We start from the raw sequence: 12,049 nt of genomic DNA, 5'->3' as shown, positions 1-12,049 counted from the left end.
CAGAACCCCTTGCATAACTTGAATGTGGAAGACGTTCACAGTTGAATTATTAGCTGCGTGGATGCAAGATGACCGTATTTGCTGTTACTCCCTCTTGCAGCGTTCCTCTGGAGAGCTCAAAACTCCATCAGATCAGCGCGTTGCTGGTGCTCAGCTGAACGGTCTGTAAATAGATCTAGTCACGTTGTTTTCACATTTTTCACAGGACCATCAGCTTTTCAGGAGGTCATCTTGTTTTGTTCAGCTGAGAGCCTGATTGAAGGAAGCATTCCTGTTTAAATTAGTGATCAGGTGTTTTGTAAATAGATTTCATTTTGGTTTTTTTCCTAATGGGAATGTAAACATGCTGTATCACTTTCCTGAAGGACGGATGATCTTTGTAGCTTCGGAGAGAATTGGGAATTGACCCTAGGAAGTTATTATGTTGCTGTAATAAAGAGACGGGGCCCACTTAGGAATTTTCTCTGCGAGTCTGCTGCTCAACTACCAGTGTTATACTGCTTCCCCTTTTCACTAAAATAAAAGGCTCAGTCTGGCAGACATTCATTAGCATAAACCTTTGATCAGTGTAATTATCTCCAGGCAAAAAATTAGTTCTTTTTTTTTTTTTCCCAATTAAATAATGAGCAGAATATTATCAATTCAAAAAATGTACCCCCAACCTTATTTAAAAACTGTACCTAACGTGTGCTGCAGAATGCTGACAAAGTAATCCTCTTTCTTAAATCCTCTTTCTGTCATTGATTTGTCACAGGTTTGTTTTCATCAGTCTCATAGCCAAGGTGAACCTTTACTTCAAAGATTTTTTTTCCCCTTGTTTTTTTAAAATGACCTCTTTTCTTTTTCCTTTTTTTTTTTTTCCTTTTTCTTCCCACTCAATTTGACTCTAGAGCAAATTCAATGAAGTCATGAATGTTACATCAGGGACAAACTTGACCTCATGTTCCTTGTATTACTCGATACATGTCAAGGTAATGATGATTAAGCGAGCATACGAAAATAGAACACTTTTCATGTAAGTGTTCGAACCCTTCAAGTTGTCCTTATTGCTTTAACGAGTTGTGTTATGGTATTTGAGAAGAAAGTAAGCAGCAGGAAGGGTGGACTATATTTGTAAGGGAGAAATGTTTCGGAGAGTAAATTCAGATCACTAATAGGTGCTGAGAAGACCTGCTCTCAGTTCTGCTTTTAATCTCTGCTTACCGGGACAACTCTCCACCAAAGAAAAAGGAAAGGGGCTGGTTTGTGAGCCTCCTTCTCACAACAAAGTATGAAATAATTAAAAACCTTTGAACCCTTCCCCATCTTTTGTCAAAAGCAACTTGCTTGCACCAGTTTAGATTCAGAGACTTAAATAAGGAAGTAGTTGCCTGTATGCTGAAAGCATTTATTTATCGAAATACTGACCACTGTTCTAAATGTTTGTGTTGCATACAACTTTTGCATATTTACTAATTAAATCTTATGGTTCTTTTTCTTAAATACTTGATGTTGCACACCTGAATTAATTTCTTGTCTTGTGATGTGTTTATTGTGATCAAGTTGTAAAGCTACTGGATTTCTTTCCCCCAAAAGTATGCTTTTTTAAATTTGAGTATGTGTTTAGATTAGAATAATATATGAATCTTTGCTTAATTTTTTTGTTGTTCCACTCTCCTGGTATGATCTAAGAGATCATTTAATGGGACATATTTCTAGAGATAGAAGCTTGACAACTTCCCTGTTCAACCTCTTCCATTGTTGAATTATCCTCATTATGAAAGTGTTTCCCCTACGTCCAGCTGGAATTTCCCTTGCTGCAAGTCACAGTTATGGTTTCTAGCCCTTTCACTACGTACCTCCAAGAAGCCTCTAATTCCACTTTCTCTCCAACAACCGCTTGATAGTTGAGGACCTCAGTCATATCCTCCACGCTATATGATGCGTCAAAACTTACTTTTCTTTTCCCCTACACTTTGATTTTTATTATTTTTGGGTTTAATTGGTTTATTAGCATTCTGAATAGCACTTCCTTGAATTTCTGAGGAAAAAGGCCATTAGCATGTCTTACAGGGGTGTCCTGGTTTAATCCCAGCTGGCAATTAAGCACCACACAGCTGCTCGCTCCCTCCCCGCCTCCTCCAGTGGGATGGGGGAGAGAATCCGGGGGGGGGGGGGAGTAAAACTCATGGATTGAGATAAAGACAGTTTAACAGGACACAAAAGTATAGGAAAATAATTCTAATAAAGGTCAGAGAACATAAAAACCAAGTGATGCACAATACAATTGCTCACCACTCGCCGACCGATGCCCTGTTAGTTCCCTAGCAGTGATCTGCCCACCCCCCCCAACCAACTCCTCCCAGTTTATATACTGGGCATGATGTCCTATGGTATGGAATATCCCTTTGGCCAATTTGGGTCAGCTGTCCTGGCTGTGTCCCCTCCCAACTCCTTGTACCAGCCTTCTTGTTGGCGGGGCATGAGAAGCTGAAAAATCCTTGACTTGGTCTAAACACTATTTAGCAACAACTGAAAACATCAGTGTATTACCAACACTCTTCTCATCCTAAATCCAAAACGCAGCACTAGACCAGCTAGTAAGAAGAAAATTAACTTTATTCCAGCTGAAACCAGGACAAAGGGATAGTAACCATATTCCATTGAATATTTGGAAAAATTTATTTTGTATTAATGAAGCGTCATAATCCAGTATAAGAATAATATGAAAGCCCAAGCATTTGTTGCACTGAGATACTATGTTCTTTTCTCAATTACAACAGAGTAGCAAATTCTAAATCCTCAATATAAAAATAAAACTGAATGACTAATCTATGACTTCTGCAGACCTGAGCGAGGCAAAAACATGGTTTTAGGGGAAAGAACAAGTTTTGAAATTTTTTTGTATTCTTCTATGACAAGACTGGCTTTCGAAATGTTACCTCTTTCATGAAAGCTTATGTTAAGAACAGAAAGTAAACAATCTTCTCCCCTTGTCACTGTCTCCAGTAGGCAATATCTTCCATGTGTCACTTTATGGAATTTCTGGGGAGGGGGGGGAAGGCAGCAAATATGATGGATATATGCTGTGACACTGCAAAGCTGTTAACCATCCCCTCCCCCAGGTTTCTAACATGATTGAAGTCAGTTAGAAGCTTTAGGTTTCAGTGGTAATGAGATGCAGCCTAGTTTAAGTAGGCTTCTACCACAGATTAAAAAAGAAAGTCATTTTGTTTTCAGGCCAAATATGCACTGTGCCAGTAAACAGATTTATCTCTTTAAAGTCTAGCATCGGAGACGCATAAAAGAATTTAAAAGAATGAGTCATAAGTGCACAAGGAGTATTAGAGCCAAGCTTTTCTGAAATGACCGCTATTTATATGTCCTTCAGAATTTGCTTTTTTAATGTATTCATTGACAAACTTCATTCAGTTTGGTGCTGAAAATTTTGTTCTATATTCCTTTTCAGTTTCAGCTTTCTCTGTACATAAATTAAACAGCAGGAAAATGTGTGTCATGGCCTTTTTTACAACAAGCCGGTGAAAGTTCCCTGTAGCGGTAGTCCAGCTGTGGATCTGATTGAATTAAAAACAAATCTAGAAGCCTTTTATTCAGATAAATGCAAATCTTCAGTAATCAAAAGTGTGAAAAATTTGTGAAATCTCTGTAGCTGTGGAAGTTCAATGTCCTAAGCACTGACAGAACTATATTAACCATGCTTTTGCAAATAAAAATTACCTTTTAAACTTCCAGCTGCTTTTAATTAAAAAGCTTGGGAACTAAGTAATGAAAATGAAGAACTCAAAGGCAGGTTTTCTGTCTATCTTAAAAAATAATAATATAAGTCTGAAAAAGACATTCTGGGTTATTGAGTTCTGGGCTCTTCTGCCCTGTTGCCAGAGGCTGCTTCAGTATTGCAGAAACTTTTATTTCTCTGAAAGACATAAAATGAATGAACAAATGAAGAGTGAGTAAAGTAAATATTTACATTTAGCTCATCTGCATTCAATATTTAACTGTGCGTCATTTATAAAGATATTTCTCCAAGCAGAAGGACCAGATACTATTTAAGGGGAGGCCCATACACTATTTAAAACTCTTTAGGCTGTTTTTGTGTTCTAGCATTTAGCTCGGTAAAGGATTTGGTCTAGGAGACAGGCTTACACGGACCTGTGGAGACTGGCTGTACACCACGTTCTCTACTTCTTTATAAAGAACATACGGAGGAGGCGAGGAAAGATGTACCAGGGATTTTGGTAACTGGGTGTGGACTGGAATTCCAATGTTGAAATACAGTTTTTATTACAGTATCACTAGAAACAGTTAGGCATAGAAACTAAGAGCTTCATAAAATCTGAATATAAGCAGTGAGGAGTCTCACTTATTTCAATGGCAGTTCCTTCCACCTGCATCAGAGCCGTACTTGCGAATTTGGCCTTGTGTTATTGACACTGATTTTCCTTGATCCTGTTGTCCTAAATGCGGATTTGTTACCCACTGTGCAATAGACCAATCTCACACGCTCAGGAGAGATATTGCTTTTTATTCAGGCCTGGGTGCTCAGTGGACTTTCCACAAATCGAGCACACCAGATCCATCAGCTGTGCCTCTTTTATATGGTAACACTTACATATGATTCATAAACCAACTCCTGCCTAGTACATATTCAGACTATCTAATGCATATGCATAGGATCATATAACCATGACACCTCAAATGCCTTTTCCGCATGCCCGGGGGTCTCGGGTGGTCATTTGGGGAGGTATCCCCCCCCCTCACTTTGACGGCTAAGTCGCTCTGTATCAGGTCAATGGTTCATTTTCCTGCCAAGAGGGACGCATCGTCAATCAGGAAAGAACAGAAAGGATCAGAATGATCTTGGCTACTTCTCTAGGTATTATTAAAACTGTTTGAAGTTGAAAATTATTAACTAACTTAATTTAAATCAGAGTTTTCTATATCTGACATCAGTCTCACTTCTCATGCAGCAGAGAAAAACCCAGCTGTAAACTTCATATTTCTAAGCAGTTGTGGTATTTTTTTTGTCATACTTGGGAAGAAAAGAGGAAATGCCAAGTAAGTTTTTCATATGAATTGGTCAAAAACCCCCCAGAACTGCTGACTGTAACAGAATAGTCATTATTTTGGAAAGTATTTAGGAATGTTCATAGCTCTAAGCGTGTACTTCAATCTCATTGCTATTTTTTTGAACACAACTTTTCAGGCACAGCTTTAGCATCAGTGCTGTCAGGGAAGTGCATTATGCTCAGGTTCTGTTATTTTCAGTAGTTTTGACCTGGAATCCTTCCTGGGTTTGTATTTCTTTTTAGTTTGGTCTCTCTCAGGCCTGATGCGTTTCTTAGGGCCATCCGGAGTGTAGATTTCCTTTGATCTGTGTGCTGAAGCACGGGAGGCTCTGCATTTACGCATAGACGAGCCTTATCTTTGTGGAAAACTGATTTACAAACTCGAATTTGTATTCTTGAATATCTTAGAGGAATGCCACAGAGCTAAGCACAGGAGAGGTGACAGGGAAGAGAAAGGACAGCTTGAATTCTGCCTGGAGAGCAGCATAATGTGTTTGAAGCACCCTGTTGCAAGTAGTAACTCCCTCAGTAGTCATCCGTGGCGAGATAGCCCCTGACAAAAGACCAGAAAAGGTTGAGCGAGTCCTCAAATGGGTACAGGGTTCAGATAAACAGGACAGAACTGTGGAATGTGGATTCACGGAGTGGGGCAAACGGAGCTGGCAGCTTTATCCGTGTGCCAAGGCGAGCTGATGTAAACAGTCCTGGTCCAGGAGCTGTACGGTTACGTGAGAAGAGCTCTACACGGGCAGTGTTTTCCCTCTATAACCCAAGTTTGAGGCTGTAGGTGAGAAGCAGCATGGAGGAATCGTCCCCCGAGAACTAGGGGGGATTTACGGGACGGTGTTTCCAGGAGCGGCTGGAGCAGCATCTGCAGTGCTGCGACTTCTTCCCATGGCAGGTCGTGCCGATTCCACGTACGGTCCTGGGTTTGGGCAATTCTCTTCCTTTGCATCCTGCCCTACTGCTACTGTTTTCTTACCTTACCACATGTGTTGCTTAGTTAGCTTATAAACTTATCCTTTTGACAAAGAAATGGCCGTATGAAAGTTGTATACAAAGGTTGATGTGAAGACGTAAAATATTTTCCCCATGTTACTTATTCTCTGCCAGAACGAAACGCACCGATTAAAGAAAATATGCTGTACTTCATATTGCGGGGCGGGGATGTTAATAAGTCCTTAACATTGCAGTAACTCTGCTTTTGCCAAAAGAACTTTTAAAATTATTTTTATAAGCAGCAGAATTAGGACCAACATGAAACTTTTCAGAAGCTACTTAAGCTTGTAGTCCTTGTTTATTAGCAAAAAGCTACAGAATTAGATCTGAACCTTCTTCAACAGAGATTAAATTGGACCCAGTTCCAGTTATATCTCTGGTGAGTTAATCCCATCATGAAAGAAACAAACAATAAATCAGGTCAGGTATGATTACAATCAGCAGTATGTTTAATAAATCAAACCAGCCACACTAATCCAGGAACATAAATAACGTGAAAGAAATCTTTTCTCCTGTAAGGTATTGAATTCAGAATACTTGGCTTTATACACAAGAGCAGATCTGTGAACTGCTTAACTTAGAGCCATGTATGCTGGCAGGGGGGAAGTGGTCATCAGCTCTCTTCTGCTTTTATTGCGGTTCCCATATAAAGCAAACCATTATCATTATCACTTTCCATAACACTTTTTCACATTTATAATTCTGGACCCGGTTTCTTGGATCTGTGCCCTGCTTTGAAATGTTTTCAAGACTTGTCCTCTGGATAGAAAGAAGGACGTAAACTTTTCTTTTAAGTGATCATAAAACACTTTGCTCAAACACTTCCATTTTTCCATTTCAAAATGGTTTTTATTAGAAATACAGCATGAGCAAAACAACCCCTAATTTCCCAGGAGATGTTGCTGAACCTTCAGTGAACTGATGACAAGCTGATACTTCCAGAGCAGAGTACAAAATTCACACACTGAAAATGGGAAGGATTTCACAAGAAGCGTCTATGAAACCCAGAACACATCCATGTCACCTGTACAGACTACCTGAAATTGATGTGAAAAGTAGCTGGGACTTTTCAAGAGCAGGGCTGAAGATGCTTGAAGACACTCATGATATTAACTAACTGACTTCTCGGTAAAATGCTGCACACTTAACCTTTCCTCCCGGTGCTGCATAGCAGCTAATATAAAAGAAGCTGTCAAAATGTCAAAGAAAAAAATAAATATGAGAATTTAATCCAAGTAGGTTTTAATTGCTGTTTCTGCTAATAGCATTTGACAATGAGGATTTTGTTTTTCTTAACTTATTATATAGCGAAATTTAGAGCAACAGATGCAACAATAATTCTGTTCCAATATTATTCTAGCCAAGTGCTCAGTTTTCCTCAGACAGCAGTCATACAGTGTTTTGCTGCCTGCCTGCAGAGTGGGCTACTCGTAACGATGGGGTACTCCTCTTGTAAGGTTTGTGTTTTAAACTTGGTGCAGTTAATGGTGAAATGTTAATCACAAGCAGTTTCAATAATTGTGGATATGCATGGCTTCTGCAAGTTAGGGTTTCTAAATGCAGAGCGATTCCCAGCTGTAGGCTGAATATTAGAAAAATACAGATTTAGCGGCATCAGCTGTGCTTATGTGGAATGATCTGAGAGACCTCATGCTCTAAAACTCCATTCTTGCACACAATGTATCATCAAGCATTCAAAAATGTTGTTTTGGAGGAGAAGAGATGATTTGATTGTAATACTCATCTATTTTTGCTTTATATATATATATATATACACACACGCATATATAATTCTTGCTTACACGTTTGATGAACTCATAGGTTTGATTTCATGCATTTCCTCTCCTTTTCCACCCTTCAGAATTGGATATTTGGATGTGGCTGCCTCTCTGGTAAAGACCAGCGATGTTATCTCTTGAAGACAGGGGTGGCATCTCGCACTTTCCGTGAGGGAACCAAAAGAAATTTTCTAATAGGAACTGAAAGAATGTATAATGTAATTAAAGACAGACCTGATACAATTTCCTACTGTCAAGAAATTGGTTTTGCTTTTCCCCATCTTATGTTATTTCCAGATGACCTGTTCCTACAGCTTATGCAAGAAGCTGATACGCTAGCCAAGCCCAGGGGAATGAGATTGCAAGGGAAAAGATGCAGTTTCATATTGCTGTTTCTATAATTAGCATATGTGGGAATGTAGGATACTTTCACAGTTGTCATTGGAACCTGTGAAATTGCCCACTGGAAATGACTAGTCCCTAATTTAGTGAGAAGAGGTTTGCGTAAAAGTCAAAACAGCAAAGGCCGCAAGATCTCATGAAAGAACTACTGTTTCACAGTTACAACTTTATTCAATCTATAACACTATCATTTTGGACATGTGCGCTCAGACGTGCATTACATATGTTAGGTACAAGTATGAAGTCATTTTTGGGTCATTTGTCTGATTCATTGCTGATTCTTTTCTTTATTTCAGGACCTTTGAGACCGGGTACTTCTGTAAGAGCTCCTTCCTATTGAGTAGTGCATGAAGGAAATCAATCTCCATTCTTCTTAGATTCTTGCTTTCATAAGCAATAATTAATCACGTTAAACTACTGATATAAAAATAGATGGGGTGTAAAATAACTTCCTAATTTCCCCACAGGCCTGTCTCTACTTTTAATGGAATTTAACTTAATTTTCTGTTAGTGGAAATTTCCTTTACGAACTGGTGTGGTCACTTCCCCCACAATAGCATCTTAGAGATTTTGATGAATTGAATAGCTTTTGCTGAGCACTCTCTCCTGTGAAGTACTTGCAGCCCTTTATGCCTCCAGGGATGCACTCAGCCTCTTGTAAGACCCAATCCATTCCTCCTCAGCGATGCAAATTGTTCATTTGAGTATGGATATTAGAATTCAGCTTACCCAGATCTTCAGGTTATGTTCTTGATCGCAGTGAAATTTCAGATGTTGCTGCACTTTTGATTTTCAGTTTAACCCAGTATTAAAATAGATGCCTCTTCATAACTCAGATCCATAATCACAACCTTTAATCATATTTAGAATTGGGTATTTTGGTCTCTGATCACCTGATTGGATCATGTTTTTCCACAGTGATGATTATGTCTAGATGAGACTGTATTACTTACGGGCATAGGCTTCAGAAGTGTGAAATTTCTTCTCATTTCAGCGTTGACTCATACTGAAACACCTTTTCAGTATTCCTTAGTAGGTGATAAAAGGATCTCTCAAAGAACACCTCTCTCTTTTCACAACCTGTACATTGTAGGATGATTCCAGGAAACCCATCATCACTCTTAATTTTCCCTCATTTACATTTCCATGAAAGACTGATGAGCAGCGATAAGTCAGTTGTTAGCCTAATAGCATTATCAAGTTGGCAGAGAAGTGTTTTCTGCAGTTGTACCGAATTCCCTGCAGTGGTAGGACTGAAAGGCATTGCCAGCACTCTTCGAGAGTAAAAAAAAGGGGTACTACAAACCTTCTAGTAAGACAAAGTCTTCTATCAGATGTTACCTTTTTTCTTCTTTGTCCAGCGTATAGGCAGTATCTATATTTCTTATGTGTATATATACATATAGACATGCATATATATATATATATACACACACACACTTGCCTACATATGTATATCTACGCAGAGGGACAAACACATAAGCTTCATGTAACATTTAATTTCAGACTCTTTTCATCTTTATGACAGTCTTTAAGTCTAGCCCTTAATTTAATGATGGACAGAGATTTTTTTCTTTCTCTCCAAAGCCTATCAGTCAGTCCAGGAATTCTCTTTTTTGTTGTTGTTTTGTCTTTGGCTTTTGGGTTGGGGTGTGTTGGGGTTTTTTTGGTGTGGGTTTTTTTTGTGTGTGTGTGTGTGTGTGTGTGTGTGTGTGGTTTTGTTTGTTTTGTTTGTTTTTGGTTTTTTTTTCCCCCTGAAAATTATGACTGCTTGTTAGGCTATAATATATATATTTATGAAATTCTGTTATGTCTGTGGGTTGATTATCACACATAATACACTTGTGAATCATGATTATGTAATAATCATATTTTGTCTGTACTGTTTTGTCCCAAGTGTAAAATGAAGTCTGGAGTAGGTCTGCCATTCTTTTAGTGCAGCTTTGACCGTGCTCCGATTTTGCATGTTGAACCACTATTTTTCAATTGTTTTATTTACAGGTGGGTTTCTTTTGGTGTTTGTTTTTTTTTTTTTTTTTTTTATTGTTGGAAATATTTTGTTTAAAAATCTATTTTTTAACATTTTCTACTTTGTTGGTTATGTAGGATGGTTTTATTCATTGATATAACAGTGTCATAAACTAACTAATAGAACAGTTAGAACTAAGTTTTTGTTTAGCTCATTTGTTGAAATAATGTCATTAATATGGGGGGGGTTGTTGTTAATTAACAATAACGTGTTCTGTGATGTATATTGAAATACTATCGTATGAAGTACTTGCTGCATTTTCTACATAAAAATGAATAAGCTACTGATTACAAAACGCAATGCTGAAATCCTAAATCACAGTAACATTCTACTTCATAAATAGTACTAAGTTGGGGCTACACCAAGACTTTCTCTGAAGGATTAGATGGGAAATTGCATTTCTCTTCTGTGTTTTCAGATTTGTAAGGACCAGAGAGAAATTTTATTTTCGGTACTGAAATACCGTGCACTTTGAGTAACAACAGGAACAAATTTCATGGGATTTACTTCCATATCACAACTAACTCCCTGCAGCCGAGGAGGGCAAGTCTGACTTGAGCCCACTCTGCCAGTTCCTGTAATGCATGGTGGTTCCCCACTGGTTCTCTTCTGCTTCTGCATTCTGTCAGAAGTCACTAAATGGCTTCTACCTTGTAGTATCTGAGAAGATAGAAGATATATATAATTCATCAAATCATCCCTTCTGAAAATGAATAAAACATACACATCCAAGTATGCATCAAAAAGCTTCCTATTCTCTTGTAAAGCCGACAATTACTACCTCTGAAGAGGTCTGTGTAGCAGTGTTGGATCCTATTTTGTATAATATTTTTTCAGCTAGAGATCAAAGAACTCTCTTCTTTCACCTCTTCTTATTAAGATATAAAAGAATTCCATTAAATGGAACTTTTTTTCTGTGGAGGTTCTGTTTACAGAGCAGCCAAATAGAAAATACAGTGTACTCTGCAAAAAATGCATTACAGCTACATTTTGTATGACAAATGAACACTATTGATTTTCCTATAGTGCCTTTCATAAAGATAATCCGTATATAGAAGGAGTCAATTAAATGTTGAAGAGAATAGAAAGGTTTAAAGCTGTTATTTAAATTGGCGTATTTCACAGGAAATACACTGAGAAAGCAGCTTGGGATTAACTGTACCCCCTCCCATCTTCAAAGAGTGATATGGAAGGCTTAAAAAATACGAGAAATGTAAAGAATCATAACAAACAGTCAAGAGAGCTGATTGATAAGAAGTCAGCAAGTGAAGCCATGAAGCCCCCAGGGGTCTGAAAAAGCTCCAGGGCCATTTTATTCAGGTTCAATGATGGGGAAGTCGTTCAGAGGAAGAGAGCAATATTGAGAGTAATATTCCTCTGTGAAACCCTGAGAGGATGTTTTAACCTCTTCCATTGCAAAGAGATGGGAAAGATGATGGTAGGAAACATGAATATAGTTCTGGTAAAGAAATATATTTTCAGTCTATTCAAACAAACTGTTACAGAGAGAAACAATAAAGACTACCAACCTTTGTGTACTGTTGCTACTATAATTATTCTAAATGAATACTTTATAGGATTTTGTAAGAACGTATTCCAGAACTGAAAAGTACCTATTAATTTCATAAAATGGATTCTATAATGGCTAACTGAAACACAGCGTTACCACCTTTGCACTGTGCAGGGCTGTTTTTTAGGGAGTGAAGTTGGTTTTAGGTATTGCTTTATGCTGAATCACAATGACTAAACCATTGAAGAGCTTTCTTTACATTGCC

General features: G+C 38.2%; 1 protein-coding gene across 2 annotated transcripts in view; it reads left to right on the top strand.

Moving 5' to 3' along the window:
* Window positions 1-12,049, top strand: part of LUZP2 (leucine zipper protein 2) — a 329,431-nt gene that overhangs the window by 26,189 nt on the left and 291,193 nt on the right. The window lies entirely within an intron of this gene.

The sequence above is a fragment of the Accipiter gentilis genome, chromosome 17 (assembly GCF_929443795.1).
Source record: "Accipiter gentilis chromosome 17, bAccGen1.1, whole genome shotgun sequence".
NCBI lineage: Eukaryota > Metazoa > Chordata > Aves > Accipitriformes > Accipitridae > Astur > Astur gentilis.
Note: the sequence above shows the minus strand (reverse complement) of the source record. Positions and strands in the feature narration are given on the sequence as shown.